The following is a 21,638-nucleotide window of genomic DNA, read 5'->3' on the forward strand; positions in this document are numbered from 1 at the left end:
CCGGAAACGGGGGCCGAAATGGGATAGTTAATGGGCGAAGCGCGAACAAAACTACTAGTGCTGCACCGAATCAAAAATTTCAATCGGATCCGAATTCGAATCCAAAGGCTCGGATATCGAATATCGGTCCAAATCCTAATTTGAAAGTAAAAATACTCAAAATAAATTATAATTTATATTGTTATAACCAAAATTATGTTTTGAAACACCAGAACGTATACAGTATATGTCTAATGAGAAAAGTAATTAACTTTTATTATTATTATAAACTTTACAGCTACTAATATTTATACTACTTTAGCAGCATTGGTAGATGCAGCTGCAGCCGCAACAGCAGTAGTGGAAGCAGAAATAACGACATCAAAAACAAACAAATACTAAGTAGATGACAAAATTGACTTAAGTTGTTCGAACAAAAAATATACCCGGGTCCAGATTCCGCAAATTTCTCAAAATCGCACATACACGAAATAGTGTTAGCATTTTAACGACAAACATTAATAATAATGTTTCATATTAAACACATCTATGTCAGTCAGATATAATATGAATAACGCTGTATTTAAACAAGCAAAAAAACGCATCACACGCAATCTGCAATAAGTTTCAATAAAATACTTCGTAACGACCACTTATAAGCCAGAATTAGTATGCTGATAAAACCCGAAATGCTTCCACACCAAGGATTTTAATTGTTTAGGTGCATCGCGATTTTTCTTCTGCGCCATTTTGCACCATCGAAAACGAAAGAAGACTGTGTAGTACCACGTTTATGTCGAAAAAGTAGCGATAATTGTTACAAACTACATACCAGTCAGCCTTTCAAACAGAAAGAAACAATTTAAAGAAACGTATTAGGGCGAAAGAAACAATTAACGCAAACGAAAGGTTAAACTCAAATAAGATCCGGATTCGAAACCGATTTTACCAATCACGGTTAGATCCGCGAATCCTCGTTTGGATCCGCGAATCTGCGCTATTTCGGATATTCGGTGCAGCCCTAAAAACTACAACGCTAGCCGGAGTCAGTAGAATCCCGGTACAGACAGGAATAAAACAAAGAACGGCTACTTCTAAAATTATTGGAGTGCGGCTCCATGGGCACGGTTCCGTCGCCTTTGTACCTTTGACACGGTTTTGTCATCGTCAGTACCAGTATGTGTATCGGATAAAATATGTTAGCATACAGTAACCTACAGATCGCCCATACCTCAGCGTGAAGGATGTGAAAGCGTCTCTTCCAAACACCAAAGAGGCGCTCAATGCAGCATCGTGTCTTGCTGTGACTGTCATTGTACCGTTCTTGCACAGCGTTAGCATCGTTTAGGTACGGTGTCAGCAGGAACGTGCGACACGGGTACTCACTGTCCCCAAGAAGAAAACCATTTTTCAAACCTGCAAAATGGTATTAATATATTGGTGAAACAAAGCCCTAAACCGATTATCGCTTTTTTTTACAATACACGCTTCATGCTAGAGACGACAGCAAAGTACTCTTAAAGCAATGGGCGAAATGAGGGTTTCACTCGCATACCTCCGTGATGCCGATCTAAGTACGTTCCTATCGCTGAACTTCTGAAGACATGAGCATCGTGTGCAGCTCCCGGCCACGCTTCATTGATGCTGGTGATAAGACCATATATTGCAGAAACCAACAAATTAAAATATTTTTCAACGATAAGGATGTTGGTCATGTAAGGTTCTTTGAAATGTTTTATCTTAAAGGGGCCTTTTCACAGATTTTGGCATTTTTTAACTTATTCATTAAATGCTTTATATCGATAAATGTAAACATTGGATCGTAAAAGCTCCAGTAAAAAATCAAGAATAAAATTAAAAAAAGGAAAAGAATATTGCCCGGACCAGGTTTCGAACCAGTGACCCCTGGAGTCCTGACAGAGTCCTGAAGTAAAAACGCTTTAGCCTACTGAGCTATTCCGCCGAGTACATATACTTGAAGTATTTTATACCTTATATAAGCAATCTTCGTAGTTTCACAAAATTTAACGACAAAAACAGAACTCTCCAAATTATTCAATCGTTTCGCGTTGCAACGCTTTATAATTTTTAGGTTTTAAAATCGTCAAAAGATGCATATAATGGCTATATTAGACCATGGTAAATGTTCAGTATTACTGTTTCCTCACAAATATCATAACTAAAACGAAAACTTGCGAATCTGAAACAACTTTTTTCAATTTTGTCAATTTACCAAAGCGTGAAAAGATCCCTTTAAAGTAATAAGCTCAACAATAAAAACTTAACATTTGTTAATTCAAGCATAGTTCCGACAGGCACTACGGTTCAACGAGCGCAGAGCTAGTCTTTTGAGGCAGGCTGGCACTACGGTTTAACGAGCGCAGAGCTAGTCTTTTGATGCAGGCTGGCACTACGGTTTAACGAGCGCAGAGCTAGTCTTTTGATGCAGGTTGGCACTACGGTTTAACGAGCGCAGAGCTAGTCTTGTGATGCAGGCTGGCACTACGGTTTAACGAGCGCAGAGCTAGTCTTTTGATGCAGATGAGTACGTGACCATGCATGACCACGTGGTAATGTTTGAAGTTCCGTAAATCTTTAGTGTTATCCATTTCGATTTATGTATATGTATTCGTGTTATTTGTTATGTCCCCCAGTCTATACTTGGGGACATATTGTTTTTGCCTTGTCTGTTGGTTTGTTGGTTTGTTTGCGTCAAACTTAAACATTTGCCATAACTTTTTCAATATTGAAGATAGAAACTTGATATTTGGCATGCATGTGTATCTCATGTAGCTGCACATTTTGAGTGGTAAAAGGTCAAGATCATCCTTTAAGGTCAAAGGTCAAATGTATGGGGGAATAGTGTTTCACAAACACATCTTGTTTCCTTTTTTTTATATCTCAATTGAATTGAAAAGCGTACGCTTATTGAGATCTCGCTAGCTCGTGCCCTAGGTAGAACCATTGCTTTAGGCTTTTAAGTAGATCTGGAGAATGCTAACAGAGTGAGGATCAAACCCGGGACGTCCTGTAGGATGATGTGTAAGTCTATTTTGTTCTGATTTCAAACTGTGCAGGCTTTATATTTATTTAGCGTTCTCTAATTCATTGAACGACACGAGATGTTCATTCCGACAAATAAACCTTTCTCCGTGTTCCGGAACAAAAATGACTGACAACTGGTCCACGGCATTGTGGTCTCCGATGAGACGCTGAAATTGTAAAATGCCATTGGAAGTACCGGTCTGACTTACCTGACCAGAAGTTACCAGTTTGTGGAGACGGTCAGACAACAGTCTAACTATGGCGCCCTGCAGTACAAGCTGCAATACCTCCAGTATATCACTTTTTAGTAATCTTCGTATGGAATGTGTTAATATAGAATTAATGGTAATAGTGAAAACCACGATAACGCGTTGTCAAATGGCGATAATACAATGATGATAATAGTGATGATGGTGTGTAGGAGGAAGAAGAGAAAGATTAACGTTTAAATTCAACCTCGGTATTATTATAAGTTAAAGTTTTATTTGTGTTTGGTAAATTGGCACGTACCGGTAGGTCATAAATGTAAATAAAATGATGCTGGTCTATTCGATAAACCAATTTGTCAATGTCAATAAGATTCCTTTTATTGTTGTTTGACTTAATCGTTTCGACTCCGATACACGCGAAGACCTGATCAAATAAAAAAGAAACATTTTCGTAAACATTAATTGGTTAACCTTGCTAATCCTTAATATCTTATTAACTTCCCAAGTTTAAAATGTTGGCGGATTTTTAATTGCACTGATGGATTTAAATAGACAAACATTAATCATTAAATTTATTGAATGAATTAAATGCAAACCGAACAGTAATTTATGGGATACCAAAGGGGTCGAAACTTTAACTTCTGCTCGAGCAGAAAAAATGCTGCTCGAGCAGCAATTAAATGCTGCTCGACCAGCAAAATACTGCTCGACCAGCAAATTTACTGCTCGACCAGCATTTTTTCTGCTCGAGCAGAAAAATCCTGCTCGACCAGCATTTATTTTTAGATTATGGCATTAGCCAATCAGAACTCTTGTTATATTTGCCATTTGGTGCAAAACTGGTTTGTTTGGAAAAAATGGCTGCCGCCGTGATGGTGCCTTTTTCACATCTTCTGCAAGTTTATGTGACGATCTGTTTAAAGTTTAACATTGACACGCGGTAAGTGCTTTATATTTTGGCTGCAAACTAGTCGATCAAAAAATTGTTGCCATTCGCTTAATGAGAAAATCGATCATAAATGTCTAACGGCTGTTAAAACTTTTGCGAAAATCACGACGATGACTGATAAGAATTGGTCAATGGGTGGGTTCTCTGTTTCTATCGATTTACTTTCTTAATGATGTTTAATTATTGCTTCCGACACAGGTGCCGATTGCCTGTGATTGTGCCTTTCTGGTTAACATTGTTTACGTTTCTCGTTCTCCCCATATATGTATATCTGCTGTCCTAACTTTTACAATTATCCAAAATATCATGTCTGTTAACCAGTTCTCAGTGCCCCAGATAAGCTGCGTATCTGCGTCTTTCACCCTATTAAAATATTTAAAAATGCAAAGAAAAACAATATCATGAGTATTGAAAAGGCAACCAATTTGACTTTTACGCAAATTCATCAAATTAACGATACAAAACTTCGATTAAAAATGCTATGCTCATTTTAGGTATTTTCTCTTTGGAATTATTATCATAACGCGGTGACGCTTACACTCAGTAAGCTTAGCAAACGGTCATAGTTATTCAAACGCTATGCGTTTTCAATCTGACCTAATTCGTCGCTCATTGTGCATGTATTTGTAAAGCGTCTGTAGTTTCAGTTTCTATTACGATGCGAAATAAAAATAGCTAAGAGAGGTCGAAAGACGTCCGAGATTGTTGCGCCAAAATATCAGCCGATCGCAAACTTTTTCGAATCAAGAAAGCAAGAGCCAATAAGTGCCGAATCATTCGTGTTATCGATTTTGTTAGAAACTGTGCATACAGCATTTGAGTTGACATCCAAAAAACATGATGGAAAGTCTGTGACTTAACAAATCTGTCAAAAGTATAAAAAGGCATGTCATTGGTTAGAATTCTCGACATTTTTTAAAGTTTATATCATGGACAGTTTCAAGGATAAAAGATGTTACAAAACATCAGTTTATTAAAATGTATGATGATAGTTTACAGTTCTATTGAATCAATACAAGAGTGCAGCGTCAACGGAAGTAAATCAGCAATTATTTAAAGGTATGCATTTTTATTACTCATTTCACTCTATATGAAGAATGGAATCACCCTATTTTTTAAAATCAATGGTTGAAAACCCAATTTTCCCAAATAATTATCTGGGGCACTGAGTTCTCGAGGACTTTTCTCAATTTCAATGTAAATTATTTTTCACCGAGGCCTATTAGCTTGTTCAAAGCTAACAACAGGTAAAATGTGAGTTGTGTCTGAATTACAAGTTGTTTAATTTTTCATATTGAAATGTTTACAATTTACTATTTATTGAATAACTTGGCAGTGCATAATTAAGTTCTGGGATGTTATTTTCAGCTCTGAACTGCGAAAAAAATGCATAATAATTACATTGGTGGCACTATACTGTAATGAGTTACCTTTCATCTGTCCTTCCATTATAATGTCCCTAAAGCAGACTTCCCAAACTCTGCAGAAAGAGATTAGGCATTGTATTACACACTCATTTTAACCATGGCATGCTATTGTACAACATGTCTTGACGGAAATAATTTCGCTAAAAAATATTTGCAGGAAATAATTTTTCCATGGCGAATCGTTTGTATCTTTTTATCTTTATTCTGAAATGCCCCTCTTAAGAATAATGTCATGTATAGCTGGTTTAGAATTAAGGATGATGATATGTCCTAACAGGATTTTGTCATGTCATTTACTGTACTTTTTAACCTACATGTTTTTGAATATTCAGTCCCCATGTAACTACGCCCATATGTTGTGGACATTTTCATACAAGAATACAAACAGGAATATGTATATGAGTTTGCTGTTTAAATTTACAGTCAATCGGAGGGTAACAGGTTTGTTTTTAACCAGAAGTGAGGAACTAAACGCAATTTGCAGGGAAAAAAATATCTCTTTATACCACTTAAGTATATTTGCATCACAGGAGCTCTGGTGTCGTGAGGTTGAGGAAACTAGTGTTGAATCTAAAACATTTAGCATCATGGACTCAAAAGTGAGAAGCCAAGTCAGACACCGCAAAATGTAAAATAATCTGTCAGATGTTTGGTCTGACAGGCTACGAAATTCTGTCAGACTGAAGGATAATTTCTGGATTCCACTTATTAGCATACCTGATAATAGCATATTTCTGTAATTAGCATATAGCAGTGCTCCAGATAACATGTGTAAAGGCGTAAAAACAAATAAAATTTCTTAAATAACGATTTAGATTTAAAATCTTTGCATAAAGTTACGCATTGAAAAAATAAAACACGAATTCGACATTTTCGAACGTGCGTAAAACTTCCAGTAGCAAATTATATATGGTAAACATTTCATCCCGGTTCTGACAAGTCAAGGCGCTCAATTAAAACTACAGCTTTAAGTCAACGTCTCTTTGCTGTTAGGAAGGGCCACACTTAAGAACGGTCAAAAGGCCAAACAGTCTCGATTCTGTTCTCCTGGTATTACAGGCGAGTCATTACTGTTTATTGTACCTTTTTAATTACACTTATCGTAATTTTTATTCACAAGTAATAAACAATATACCTATTCAAAATGTCATTAAAATTAAATGTTAAATATATATTTTTGATATGACTTTAACGGCGCCCAAAATGCCATTATGACCTAAGCCGAATTGACAGTTACTGTTTTAAATAAAAATCAAAATGGCCAACCAAAGCGGTGTATCGAAGCGTGGAAGGCAAAAAAAGCAAGATGAGCAAGATAGATGTGGGGTCTTTTGAGCCAGAAAATCTGTCCGATTATGGGAAAGCAAGAAACAGAAAAGAAAGCCAGGCTTTTCCAAGACTATAAACCAAAATGTTGGATTGTTGATGTGTCAAAAACAATGCATAAAAATTATTTGGTAATATAGTGTTAAGAATTAATTTTATAAATAGGGGGTAAAATAAGAATTAATTTTTGAAATAGGGAGTAAATAAGAATTTGACCAAATTTTTATCTGGAGCTCTGATATAGAATGTCGAAGCACAGATTAATTCTTAAATTTTAATGTATTTTTCTTCTATTAATAGCATAATTTTTAACCCCAATATTCAGAATTCACTTAAAGTCTTTATAGCATAGAACATTCTCAGAATGCCAAGAAAATATGCTTTAAATCTGCAAAAATATGCTCAAATGCAAATACCTTAGAATACAATTCCATTTGATAAATAGTTATCTTAAACATCAATCATATACAATGTTGAATTTAAATTTCACTTTGACGATCAATTATTAACAGATTTGACTTATTGTATGCCCCCAGTTGCTATATTTATGCTAAAATGTGTGTTCCTGTTAATAGCATATTCCTGTTATTAGCATAATTTTTGCTGACATGGTATGCTAAGAACAGGAATCCACTGTAGCAACATATTAATCAAGAATTATGGTTTGAATCCGTGAACTATTATTTTTTATGGTGAAAGAAAATCTCCATGGCGCGTTTTCAAAAATTCCTAATCAAGCTTGGTAAAAGAACACACAGAATAGCAAATTTATTACAGCGCTAACTTCCGGGTAAAAATGATTGATTTTTTTTATATTCCTTAAAGACAAGTGCCGCATCATATCCTATGGGTGATTTAAAAAATAATAAAGCCTAAATAAAACATGCATTTATTTTCTTACCATTACAGGGGTTTTTATCTGATTTTGGGGAAAGGGCCTGGCCTTTTTTTTAGGGGAAAAAAATCGCGCGAAACGCCAGATTTTTTGGGGAAAAATCACACGAAACGCCGGATTTTGGGCAAAATAAGGAAAGTCTTAAATAATCAATAAAGCATATTTTACTTTTTTTAAAACAAATTCAAGGAAACAGAAAATTTAATTATGCAATATTTTTCTTTTTTCTACACTGGATCAGATTAACTTATATATTGAAAGGTTAAAAAAAAAAAAAATTTTTTTTTTGGAGGGGAAAATGAAATCTAGGGGAAAATTTACCAGCTGAGGGGAACAAAAAATCGGAGGGGAAAGGGCCGATGATCGGCGGGTCACAAAGAAGGGGAAAAAAACCTGCATTAAGCATGTTTTGAGTTCTTTTTCTATCTTACAGAAGTGTTTCCATGTGATTAACTTAAATGTGAAAATTCTTCTCAATAACTTGCTTCATTTACAAAATATATTGAAAAATATCCTTAAAAGTGTACTGGTTTTGCGTGACATTTTATGTAAAAGGCAATTTTCAATTCTATACTTCAATAAAACTTTCAGAAATATTAGGTATTGCCATCATTAAATGAATATAAAAATGCATATGCTTTAAGAAAAATAAAACAATGCTTCTAACTTAGGTTGATATCTCTTGTAGCAAGTGTTCAAAGCAATGATGTTTTTGTCAATTTTGTGCCACAATTTTCAACTCTCTTCACGTATATTAAGAGGTGGCATCATAAAGTGCTTCAATATTTATAGGCAAAAAGTGTCCCAAGTGTACATTTTGCAAGAAAGTTATTTTAAATTTTTCATAAGATAGAATTTTCAATGTTTTACATCATTTTCTTCAAACCATTAATGTTTATCACTAGATGTACTGAAAATTTGATGCCAAAACCTTGTGAACTTTTTTTGCAAGACAAATATCGCATTGTCCCAAGTGTACGAAATTTTTATCACGTTTGATAAACAGGTGATAGCTTTTAAAAAATAAACAAAGGCACCAATTTTCTGGAAAGAAGTACACAGAAGGGTGTAATCTCCAACAGAAAAAGGTGGTTTCTTCACTCTGGGGGTGAACTACTCTTATTATATGGGTATGTCTCCATATTTTGTCTTCAGAAGAAAAATATAAGCATATAAATGATAATGTGTGGGAACTTGGGAAGTATATTTGACTTTACCATAACATTATTACAAAAATGCATTTCCTCTTCTCAAATTAATGTCAATTTTAATCAAAATGTTTCTCCAATAATCTTCAATGTTAGCCTGAAGTTGGTTAACAAATGTTGTAAATGTACACTTGGGACACAAAATAAATGTTTTTCTTATAAACCTCCAGAAAGTGAAAACAAACTTACATTATAGCAGAATTAATGATTAAATTTCGATTTAATAAAGCATTCAAAAGCAACTGAAAAAAAAGCCAAAATAAAAGTTGAACATGGTCAAATGTCAAATATGATTGATGACAAAGTCTTTCAGACACTTATAATTAAACCACGCAGACTGTCACCCTTGTGGTACAATTCCTACACATCTAAACTAAAAACCATGTTAAAACCTTCGATAAACAAAGGTACAGCACTTATTATTATTTCATTCATTTTTAATGACACATTACCTAAATATATAGAGGATATATTGTATTACAGAGGAAGGTCAAGTAAGAGGACATCGTGTTTAATGTATAAAGTTTAAAAAGAACAAGGTCTAATTTATAAAGAACAAGGTCCAATATATAGAGAATATAATGTTTAATATATAGAGAGCAAGGTCTAAATATAGAACAGTGAATTATATGTGTGTTGTTATGAGAAAACTGGGCTTAATTCATCTGCGGAAAGTCTAGTCCCTGATTAGCCTGTGCAGATTGCACAGGCTAATCAGGGACGAGACTTTCCGCGTTTACAGTATTTTTAGTTTGAAGGAAGTCCCTTCTTACCGAAAATCAAGTTTAAGCGGAAAGTGTCGTCCCTGATAAGCCGGTGCGGACTGCACAGGCTAATCTGGGACGACACTTTACGCACATGAATTTAGCCCAGTTTTATCAGAACAAGACACATATTATAGAAAACGAGGTCAAATATTATAAAAAAATATAAACATGTATCATAAAAAAGAAACTTCACATATATTTGAAAGCCATCCTATATTTTGATAAATCTGAGTTTTTACTTTAAGATACACTGCTTTGAGGCCAGGAAAAAAACTTTTAAGAGTATAGTTTTGAAAAATATGTGTTAAAAAACATGAAAATTTCAATTTTTTCCATATTTTTTTTTAAAACACTTCTGATTTTGTATTTAAATTTTTCTTAAGAACATACTGCATGTTGACAAAACACACAAAATATTGATAACATGTTTTAATGGGTTTTTATTAAGTGCAAAAGACATGTACATTAATAAAAAAAAATTCAAAACATTTGGTTAACATCTTTATTTGTGAAAAAGTGATCACATCTGACAGAGCGGCCCTACTCATTTATAAAACTTGAACCCTTTCCCTATGCAATACAAACAAAACTGTTGCCATAACTTAACATCTAAAATTTGAGAAAAGTTTTCATTTAGGCTTCATCATCCCCACGCTTTTCGGAGAAAAAGTGGGGATATTGTGGTTATCTCTGTTGTCCGTCCGTCCTGGCCACTTTCTCCTCCTACACTTTAAGCACTAGAACCTTGAAACTTACACACATGGTAGCTATGAGCATCTGTGCGACCCTGCACTATTTGGAATTTTGATCTGACCCCAAGGTCAAAAGTTATGTGGGTTGAGGTGGAGCCGGGTCAGAGATTTTTACTCATTTTTATGCCCCCGGATCGAAAGAAAGGGGGTATATTGTTTTTGGCCTGTCTGTCATTGTGTGTGTGTGTGTGTGTGTGTGTGTCCCAAAACTTTAACCTTGGTCATAACTTTTGCAATATTCAAGATAGCAACTTGATATTTGGCATGCATGTGTATCTCATGGAGCTGCACATTTTGAGTGCACCATACTACACTGAATGTCTTCAAATTGATACTGAACCTCTCTTATGGCAATACGGATAATCTCAACTATGCATGGCCCCATTACCAACCCTGGGGTGCCCCGCCCACATTGGCCACGCACACATAGACCACGCCCACCCAAAATTGCCTTTTACTATAATTTCTTCATTTCTACACCGATTCACTTCAAATTGATACTGAACCTCTCTTATGACATTATGGTTAATCTCAACTATGCATGGCCCCATTACCAACCCTGGGGCGCCCCGCCCACATAGGCCACGCCCACCCAAAATTGCCTTTTACTATAATTTCTTCATTTCTACAACGATTCACATCTAATTGATACCGAACTTCTCTTCAATGCGTTCAATTTCAACTATGCATAGCCCCATTACCAACCCTGGGGCACCCCTGGGTCAAACATGCGGCGTGGGGATACACGTCGGCCTCTGACGCGCCATTTCTAGTTTAATATTTTTGAAATCACCCATTTTTGTGTAAAGTTTGGAGAAAAATCAAGAAAAACATATTTTAACAATGAAATACATTTAAGTTGTATGATGATATTTTCATGTATTTCGACGTTTCCAATGTTCAGATAAATACCCTATTTGTACCCATTGAAAACCTTTAAAACTTTAATTTTGAATTGTTATTTTGTGTTGGGCTTGAAGAAAAAAGATTGATCTGTATGCAAATGTTTACATTATATCTCACAATCATAACAATTTCCAATTTATCGACAGTGGTGACCGGGTTTTATCATTATTATATGATTATTAGTGCTTGTGATCATATTTCAGATGCCCAGGGGCCTTTATGGTTGGGTAAGGGAGGGGTGCTCCCTCCCTTCCTGAATTGATTTTTAGCTCCACTGGCCAAAGGCCAGTGGAGTTTATGTCATGGTCCTGTGTCCGTCATGCGTGCGCCCGTCCGTGCCTGCGTGCGTCCGTCAGTTTATTAACTTTTCCTTTAAACATCTTCTTCTCCTAAACTACTGGTCCAATTCTGATGAAATTTCTCAGTAATGTTCCTTGGGTGAACCGCAGGGGTGGCGAAATCTCAAAAAACTATACTTGTCCACGGACAACCATTTAGGAAATTTAACTTGTCCGTTGCTTAACTACACTTGTCCGTTAATGTTTATATAAATTATTAACGCATTTATTGATTAATGTAAAACAATGTGGAATATACCAAAATAAGTTTGATTTGCTAGTTTTATTTATAGTTGTATTTCAATAGTACATTCATTATAGCAGTATATTATAAACAATATAAATACTTTCTAAAACTTTAAATCTTGCAAAGCTAGTGTTATTAAAACATGTGTTGAACATAAGTACATCGTAATCTTAACAAATTAAACTAGTCCAATATGTCGACCTCATCAGACTGAGGCTCTGTGCCGCTACTGGTAGCAATTTGATTATCATCAACTGGTAACCATTGAAAATCTGTGAGCCAAGTTTCTTGAAAAGTTCTGGTGCGTTTACTTAGATCATATTTTTTATCATAATCTTTCTTAGTTTTTTGGGAGGTGGACTGCTCAAAGCTTCGGGTTTCTGCCCCGTTGTTGAAGATTTAAAATAACTAAATGTTCCATTTTTTACCATTAAAGTCGTCTTAAATAACAAGGTAGACCGTGTTTTGATTATCTTACTTTGATACTTTTTATTTCCGTCTGATTGTAAAAATAAAGAAACCAGTCTGTACACTGTGACTTTAGTTGAACCTCTTTTAAATTTGTTCAAATTATGCGCCTGGGGTCAAATTTGACCCTGCTCTGGGGTTACAAAATTGAACATATGCTTATATAAGGCCTATTTTGTGAAATCTTTCAAAATCTTCGCATCCATAACCATTTGGCATAGGGCTATCAAATTTGGTATGTAGAGACATCTAATAGTCCTCTACCAAATTTGTTTAAATTATGCCCCTGGGTTCAAATTTGAAACTGCCCCGGGGGTCACAAAATTTAACATATGCTAATATAGGGTCTATTTTGTGAAAACTTTACAACTCTTTTTGTCCATAACCATTGGGCCTAGGGCTACCAAATTTGGAAGATAGTGACATCTTATAGTCCTCTACCAAGTTTGCTCAAATAATGTCCCTGGGGTCAAGTTTGACCCTGCCCCGAGGGTCACAAATTTGAACATATGCTTGTATGAGGCCTATTTTGTGAAAACTTAAAAAATCTACTTGTCCATAACTGTATGGCATAGTGCTACCAAATTTGGTATGTATTGACATGTATTAATTCTCTTCTTAGTTTGTTCAAACTATGCCCCTGGGGTCAAATTTGAAACTGCCCCGGGGGTCACAAAATTGAACATATGCTTATAAATGGCTAATTTAGGGTAAACTTTAAAAATCATTCTTGTCCATAACCATTGGGCCTAGGGCTACCAAATTTGGTATGAAGTGACATCTTATAGTCCTCTACCAAGTTTGTTCAAATTATGCCTCTGGGGTCAACTTTGACCCTGCCCCGGGGGAGGGGGGTCACAAAATTGAATAAACGCTTATAAAGCGCCTATTTTGTGAAAATTTTAAAAATCTTCTAGTTGAAAACCATTCGGACTATGGCTACCAAATTTGGTTTGCAGTAACATCTTATTGTCCTCTACCAAGTTTGTTCAAATTATGCCCTTTGGGTCAAATTTGACCCTGACCCGCGGGTCACAAAATTGAACATTATATACACTTCTTTCTTGCTTATTTTGTGAAAACTTTTAAAATATTCTTGTCCTTAACTCTCGGATCTAGGGCTACCACATTTTGTATGTAGTGAGATATAGTAGTTCTCTATGTGTCCAATAATTATGTTGATGAAGGTGGCAGTGGTAATGACTTGATATGTCTGTGAGATATGAATGCCAAAGTCTTCGATTTACATAACATGAATTTTTATGTAAAAGTGGTGGTTCTTCATAAATTCTACATGTTCTTTGTAAATGATGACCTCTACAAAGTTGTTCCAGGAGTACCATATTGCCTGACAATCTTTTGTTTTATTGTTAACTTAAACTGTACTTGATTCTAGCATGCCACTATACTTCTTTGAAGTAATTTGAGCAAAGTTCTCACTGTTTAGTAATGTATACATTGTTTAAGGTACATTTTAATTTCACATTTTGTAGGTGGACTTCAATATGTATGATCTACTTATGCTGCCACAATGTAAAGGCAACAATCACTGGGTTTTGCTGGTTGCAAGTGTTATGTCCAGGACTGTAACCATTTACGACTCATTGGGTGGTAACAACAAGGCCTTGTTCGATTTGTTCTGGTAAGGTTCAAAGCTGAAATTCATTTTTTGTCTTACCTGCTTGATATAGCAGTCACAGTAGCAGTTGGTGTATGTGCATTTTATGTGTGTCTCTGAGCTTATCCAAACTGTGATTCGATAATTGAATATGCAATTTTTAATATACACTTCAACACCGTTATTTCGAAGTCGTCGGGACCGTTAAAAAAACTTCGGATTAACGATAATTCGAAATAAACATTTGACAGAAGACTTTTCTGATTCTGTAAAAATAAAACGTTGTGGAATTCGCATGGTTTTGTTACACGCTTACTTAAAAGCGTAAACTAGTCAGATAGCAAATAGATTTCCACTTGTAACAAACGGAGGAATAAAACGATTCTTTTTCTTGTTTTTATATTTGTCTTATTACAGAACATATAAAATATAAAGAATAGCACAAATTATCAGACATACATACATATGAATACATTTTCGGAAATTAAACATTTTTTTTTAACTAATACGCGATGTATCTCTGAACAACGGCGTTCGCGCAGACGACAAAGGTGTAATGATCGGCTTTTTACGCGCCACGACAAAGGTGTGAATTTACGCACCTTATTTTGCAGTTTTGACTTCGGATTAAAGATTGATAATTAGGTGCGAATTATAGTGTTGGGACCGACTGAATCACTTCGAATTAACGATTTCTTCGGTTTAACGAAGTTCGGATTAACAATGAAATTTTACATTAAACAAAGGAGAACCAAAATCGGGACCTGAAAATTACTTCGAAATAACGGTGACTTCGGATTATCGGTGTTCGAAATAACGGTGTTGAAGTGTAGCTTACCACATATGTTCTCCATGTAGAGAAGCTGCAGAGCATGCGTTAACAAGAGATCAAAGGTCACATTTAGGGAGCTTTTTTGGCCAGTTCCAGTTATCATTCATCAGGCAATATAGCAAACAAGATATTCAAAAAACTTTGTAAATCTTATTTGTTTTCTATATTTGGATTTTTATCTTAAATATTAACTTGTAATGAGCACCAACACTTAAAAATGATATAAATATATATAAATTTAAGCTTGCTTTCTTAGTTCATTCTTATTTATTATTGTGTCCTATCTCTCACACTTATGTGTTTCAAATAATGTGTTAATAGATTCACATATATATATATGTTTGAAAACTGATTACCAAAACAATTTGGTATAGATAAAGTACCGCTTAAGTATATAGGCACATGATTTTTGTTGATTTTTACCAACAAAATATTTGTTGCAGCCAGTTCATGTGTCAACGAGGGCAAATTGTGAAAGATGGCTTGGAAAAAATCAGTTCAGAGTTAAAAGCGCCACCTTGCAACAAACAGCGCCACGGAAACAGCTGTGGAGTGTTTGCATTGATGGTAATAAATAAGCTTTATATTTCTATATAGGTGTCACTTTGTCGTACTGTCGGTCGGTCTGTCTCGAAATTTCATCCGATCTTCACCAAACTTGGTCACAAGTTGTATCTTGATGATGTTTAGGCCAAGTTTGAATATGGGTCATGCTGGGTCAAAAACTAGGTCACGGGGTCACTTAGTGTGTTTTAAACCGAAAGTTTGTCCGGACCATAACTATGTCATTTATCGTTAGATTTTAAAATAACTTGGTACATTTGTTCACCATCATGGAACGGTGTGTTGCGTGAAAAAAGTACGTCGATATCCCCAAGATCAAGGTCACACTTGGAGTTCAAGGGTCAAATGCTTGTCCGGGCCATAACTTTATCATTTATTGTGAGATTTTAAAATCATTTAGCAAATTTGTTCACCATCATGGGGCGGTGTGTCGCGCGAAAGAATAACTTCAATATCTCGAAGGTCAAGGTCACACTTTGAGTTCAAAGATTAAAAATGGCCATAAATGAGCTTGTCTGGGCAATAACTATGTCATTCATAGTGAGATTTTAAAATCATTTGGCACATTTGTTCACCATCATTGGACGGTGTGTCGCGCGAAAGAATTACGTCGATAACTCCAAGTTCAAGGTCACACTTTGAGTTCAGAGGTAGAAAAAGGCCATGTTGATAACTCCAAGGTCTTGGTCACACTTGGAGTTCAAAAGTAAAAAAAAATGGCCATACATTTGGACTGCATGTCATGCTAAAGAATTCAAGAGTTCAAAGGTCAAAATGGCCATAAATGATAATGGCATTATCATTCTTAAAAATAGCCATAAATTTGATTCTCTTGTTTTGTGAAGACAGCATGCAAAATAGTCTGTGTCAATTCGGCCGTGGGGGTATTTGTCACGTCTGTGACAAAGCTCTAGTTTGCTTAGTAAAGATCTGCATTAACTTTTATTCAACAAAATAATGGGAGAATGTAGAATATAATCATCGTACCTTTCTGTTGGTGCATTGGTTTTTAGAGCCTTGCATTTTCTTTTAATTTATAAAGGACATGATATTTCATATGTAATATCATAACCTGAGGATCAAACTGTGTTATAGAGTCTTTTGTCAAATAACCCTGAAGAAAGGTTAAACAAGAAGATTACTCATATTTTAATTTATTAATGTGTCATATAATGAAAAAAAGCATTCTCTTTGCTCCAATATATTGTTTTGTATGAAAAGTTGTTTTTCAGTGTCTTAATGTGATTGTATATTTATGCTGCATAAAACATGAATACTTTTCACTGTCAAACTATCGTTCTTGCAATTTTATTTTCAGAAATAGTATTTTTTGTGAACACTTAATCTAGTGAATATATATGCTTTTCTTATTGCAAACAACTGTTGTTGTTTTTATGCCCCCCTTCGAAGAAGAGGGGGTATATTGCTTTGCTCATGTCGGTCGGTCTGTCGGTCCGTCCACCAGGTGGTTGTCAGACGATAACTCAAGAACGCTTGGGCCTAGGATCATGAAACTTCATAGGTAGATTGATCATGACTCGCAGATGACCCTTATTGATTTTGAGGTCACTTGGTCAAAGGTGAAGGTCACAGCGACCAGAAATAGTAAAATGGTTTTTGAATGATAACTCAAGAACGCATACGCCTAGGATCATGAAACTTCATGGGTAGATTGATCATGACTTGCAGATGACCCTAATTGATTTTTAGGTCACTAGGTCAAAGGTCCAGGTCACGGTGACCCGAAATAGTAAAATGGTTTCCGGATGATAACTCAAGAACGCATACGCCTAGGATCATGAAACTTCATGGGTAGATTGATCATGACTCGCAGATGACCCCTATTGATTTTGAGGTCACTAGGTCAAAGGTCAAGGTCACAGTGATTCAAAATAGTAAAATGGTTTTCGGATGATAACTCAAGAACGCATACACCTAGGATCATGAAACTTCATAGGTAGATTGATCATGACTTGCAGATGACCCCTATTGATTTTGAGGTCACAAGGTCAAAGGTCAAGGTCACAGTGACCCGAAATAGTAAAATGATTTTCAGATGATAACTCAAGAATGCTTTTGCCTAGGATCATGACACTTCATAGGTACATTGATCGTGACCCGCAGATGACCCCTATTGATTTTCAGGTCACTATTTTAACACAAGTATGAATGACTTTTACTTTATTTCCAGACTGCCAAATGTTTGGTCATTAAAAAGCATCCCACAATGTTGCGACAGGCCTATGATTCAGTTTATCGAGACTAGTCGTGAGAAGCAGACTTCTGATTCCTGGAGTGCGGCAAACATATCTGTGCGACTCGATCACTCCACTGTAAAGACCCGCACGGCATTAAAATGGATATTATCAATATGTGTTGTTGCTCGAAAATATGTTTGTGTAGCAGGAAGTGCTTTGGGCTCGATTAATCTGAGAACTCAACAAAATATTAATAAAATCCTTCTGTGCCTTTTAGTTCTGAAAACAGAAGTAGCCAGTTGGTATTACACATCTCCTAAACAAGTACAGCACGATAAAACTTATAAACCTAGATATTTATTTATGTAGTGGTGTATTTTTCAATGAGTGCCTTATGATTCCAAAAACATATTGACTTAAAATAAATAATCCCGATGGCGTAAATGACTTATCATTTCATGTTCATGAACCGGCTTTAAAATACTTTGTAGACTTATCTGCTAGGCGGTGAGGACTTTTAGACCACCTGATAAACTTCAACTTTATTTGCCCTAGTTCAGTAACCGACTAAACATATGCTAACATTATACTGATGACTGATGAGTCTGTTGTGTCTTATATTCTCATTGCTACTTAAAATATTTAGTCTATGTCAACGTTTAGACTAATAATAAGCAAATTCGTTAAATTGATATCCCCGCCAAATAAATTTTGATTATTGATGGGTGCAGAACTAACAGAAAAGTTTATTTGAAGGGTTGTACCCTTATCTCACTTATTTTATAGTAACAACATAAAAAAACAATTGGCAATAACTCTTATTTAAGAAAGTGTAGGGTTATAGATTTTGTGCATGACACCTCTCCTCATTGATATCTTAACGTCCATTAAATTTCATCTTTAAATCGTGTATAGTATCTGTGATATAGTCCTGTAAAGTAACATCAGACATGTACATATGTACTAGGGTTATGTTTCTTGTGCATGGCACTTATTCTCATTGACAATTATACACCCATGAAATTTCATGTTGAAATCTTGTATTTATAGTTTCTGAGATAAAGCCCTGAAAAGTTACATCATACAAAAACAACAAAGGGCAATAACTCTTATTTAAGAAAGTGAAGGGTTGTGGTTCTTATGCATGGTTCTATAAATGAGATATAGCCCTGAAAAGTTACATCATAAAATAACAATAACAAGAAAGGGCAATAACCGTTATGTAAGAAAGTATACGGTTATGGTTCTCGTGCATTGATAATTATACACCCATGAAGTTTCATGTTAAAATCTTGTATAGTATCTGAGATATAGCCCTAGTTACATCATAGAAAAACAACATAGCGCAATAACTCTTATTTCAGAAAGCGACGGGTTATGGTTCTTGTACATGGCACCTCTCCTCAGCTATATTTATACACCCATAAAGTTTCATGTTGAATACTTATATTGAGTTTCTGAGATAGAGCACTGACAAGTTTGTGAGTGACTGCACTGACAGACAGACCAACGGTACGTTTAAGTATATTTAGCGTACCTGGGGTACATTAAAGTATACTTAAGAGTACACGGGGTACTTTAAAGCATTACCCGAGCTGAAGCGACAATTGCCAATCAAGCTTATTGACATATTAAATAAATGATGATAGTGGTAACTATGATTGTATGAAATATAATAAAATAGTTTTCCTGAATTGAGTGTACATGTGAATTAGCTAAAATAATGATAAAAACACCGATTGGGATTATATATTTCTGGAACTGAATTTGGTTCATAATAAGTTTTTAACTTTTTTAAGCTAAAATAATATATATATATTATATAATCTGAAAATATTTTCTTCAATCAATGTGATATCTTTGTATTAAATAAGTGCAACACTCATGACTGTAAATTAGGCATTACTATATTTCTTTACAACGTAATGCATGTACATCATCGATATATATAACATTTAAAACGAAAATCGTTTTAAAATTCAAATGTTTGCATTGTGTTAGAACTACTGTTTCGATATCTTTGTTGTGAATAATGTGTTAAGGTTCAACGTCCGAAAAAAGATGTCCGAAAATAACTGCAAGCTGTAAAAACGCGAAATTAAGTTGAATTGAAACAACAATGCGTTAAATATTATTTTTCATCAATCTGACATTTTTCACGGCGACTGATCGGAGCAATATCACGGAGGTACTGTGAAATCGTCAGATCTCACGATCTGACAATATTGACGCTACACCGGTCTATTTCGTTTCCGTAGAGATAGCTAATGTCGTCCGTTTGTAAGCTCAAATTTGATTGGCCGACGGGTTCAATGGTTTATTCTAAAAATAAATGCTGCTCGAGCAGCATATTGCTGCTCGAGCAGGAATTTTGCTGCTCGAGCAGCATTTAAATGCTGCTCGACCAGTAAATTGCTGCTCGAGCAGCAATATGCTGCTCGAGCAGCAATATGCTGCTCGAGCAGCATTTAAATGCTGCTCGAGCTGCATTTTTTTCTGCTCGAGCAGAAGTTAAAGTTTCGACCCCTTTGGTGCGCCATAGTAATTAGTTTACTTCAAACAAATACTGTACTGTATAATGAAAACAAAAAACATTTAAAATATCGGGATTCGATTTAAACTTGATACAAAAATCTCATCCGCTTGCAATTTGACAATGTATTATTGCTGTATATTAAAGATTATACTGATACAAGTATTTGTAAATTACTGAGAAAAATTATCTTGAAAATTATCTTAAAATTGCCCTCCTCGATTGATGACTATTGATAAACGAAAAGAAAATAATTACATGTGTTGTCATGCAGTTCATATATAATGCACATTAAGGTTCAGAAATTTCAGAAATTATGACAATTTTTTTTTAAATTATCAAATATCCAATATATTTGCATACCCCTCTTAAATCGTCAAATACTTATCGAAGCATGTCTTGTTTCCGCTATGAATAATACCGGTAATTATGCGAAATCGACAACAATAGCCAAATAATTGTAAGAGCTTGTAGTGGTCAGACCATAAAGATCGTCATGCACTGACCAATACGCCGACTTTATTCAGATTTTCAATACAGTAGCAATCCATTTCGATGACTATACTGATAAATGATAGTCATGTTTTGCCCTGTAGTTCAAACGGATTGATTGCAATCTTCTGTCTTTATTTTTACATTTGCATAAGACAATTTTGCTAAGTTAGTTGGGTGCATGCTATACGATGAGCGCGTTGGTCTTAACGCACAAGACCTGTGAGACTCGGGTTCACTTTCCACTCCAGGCGTTTGATAGTTGATATTATGGTCACCATACAGGAAATGGCGGGATGGTCACTATCCGGATAATAAAGAAATACAGTCTCAGTCGCGAAAAGGAAACATAAACTTAAAAAAAAAACGCAACAGTGTGAATGCATGTGTTTGTTTCAAAATACATTTTTGTCAATTGTATGTTAAATAGATTGACATAGAATTTTGAGAATGATAATGAAGAGTTAAATGATGAAAAATAAGTATACGCGATACAAATACTACTGCTGCTGCTGTTGCTGCTACTGCCACTGCCACTGCTACTTCTACTGCTACTGCTACTGCTACTGCTACTGCTACTGCTACTGCTACTACTACTACTACTACTACTACTACTACTACTACTGCTGCTACTACTACTACTACTGCTACTACTACCACTACTACTATTAATAGTTATAGTAATAGTTATAGTAATAGTTATAGTAATAGTTATAGTAATAGTAATGATAATAGCATGATGAAGCATAATGAGGCATTTGTTATTATACGCCCTATGTTTCAAGTAGTCCGCTCTCGGAGCAATAAATTATTAAAAATATAATATATAAATAAAATATAATATAAAAAGTATTATATATATATATATATGTATGTATATATATA

Source organism: Dreissena polymorpha, chromosome 12 (genome assembly GCF_020536995.1).
Source record: "Dreissena polymorpha isolate Duluth1 chromosome 12, UMN_Dpol_1.0, whole genome shotgun sequence".
Classification (NCBI taxonomy): Eukaryota; Metazoa; Mollusca; class Bivalvia; order Myida; family Dreissenidae; genus Dreissena; species Dreissena polymorpha.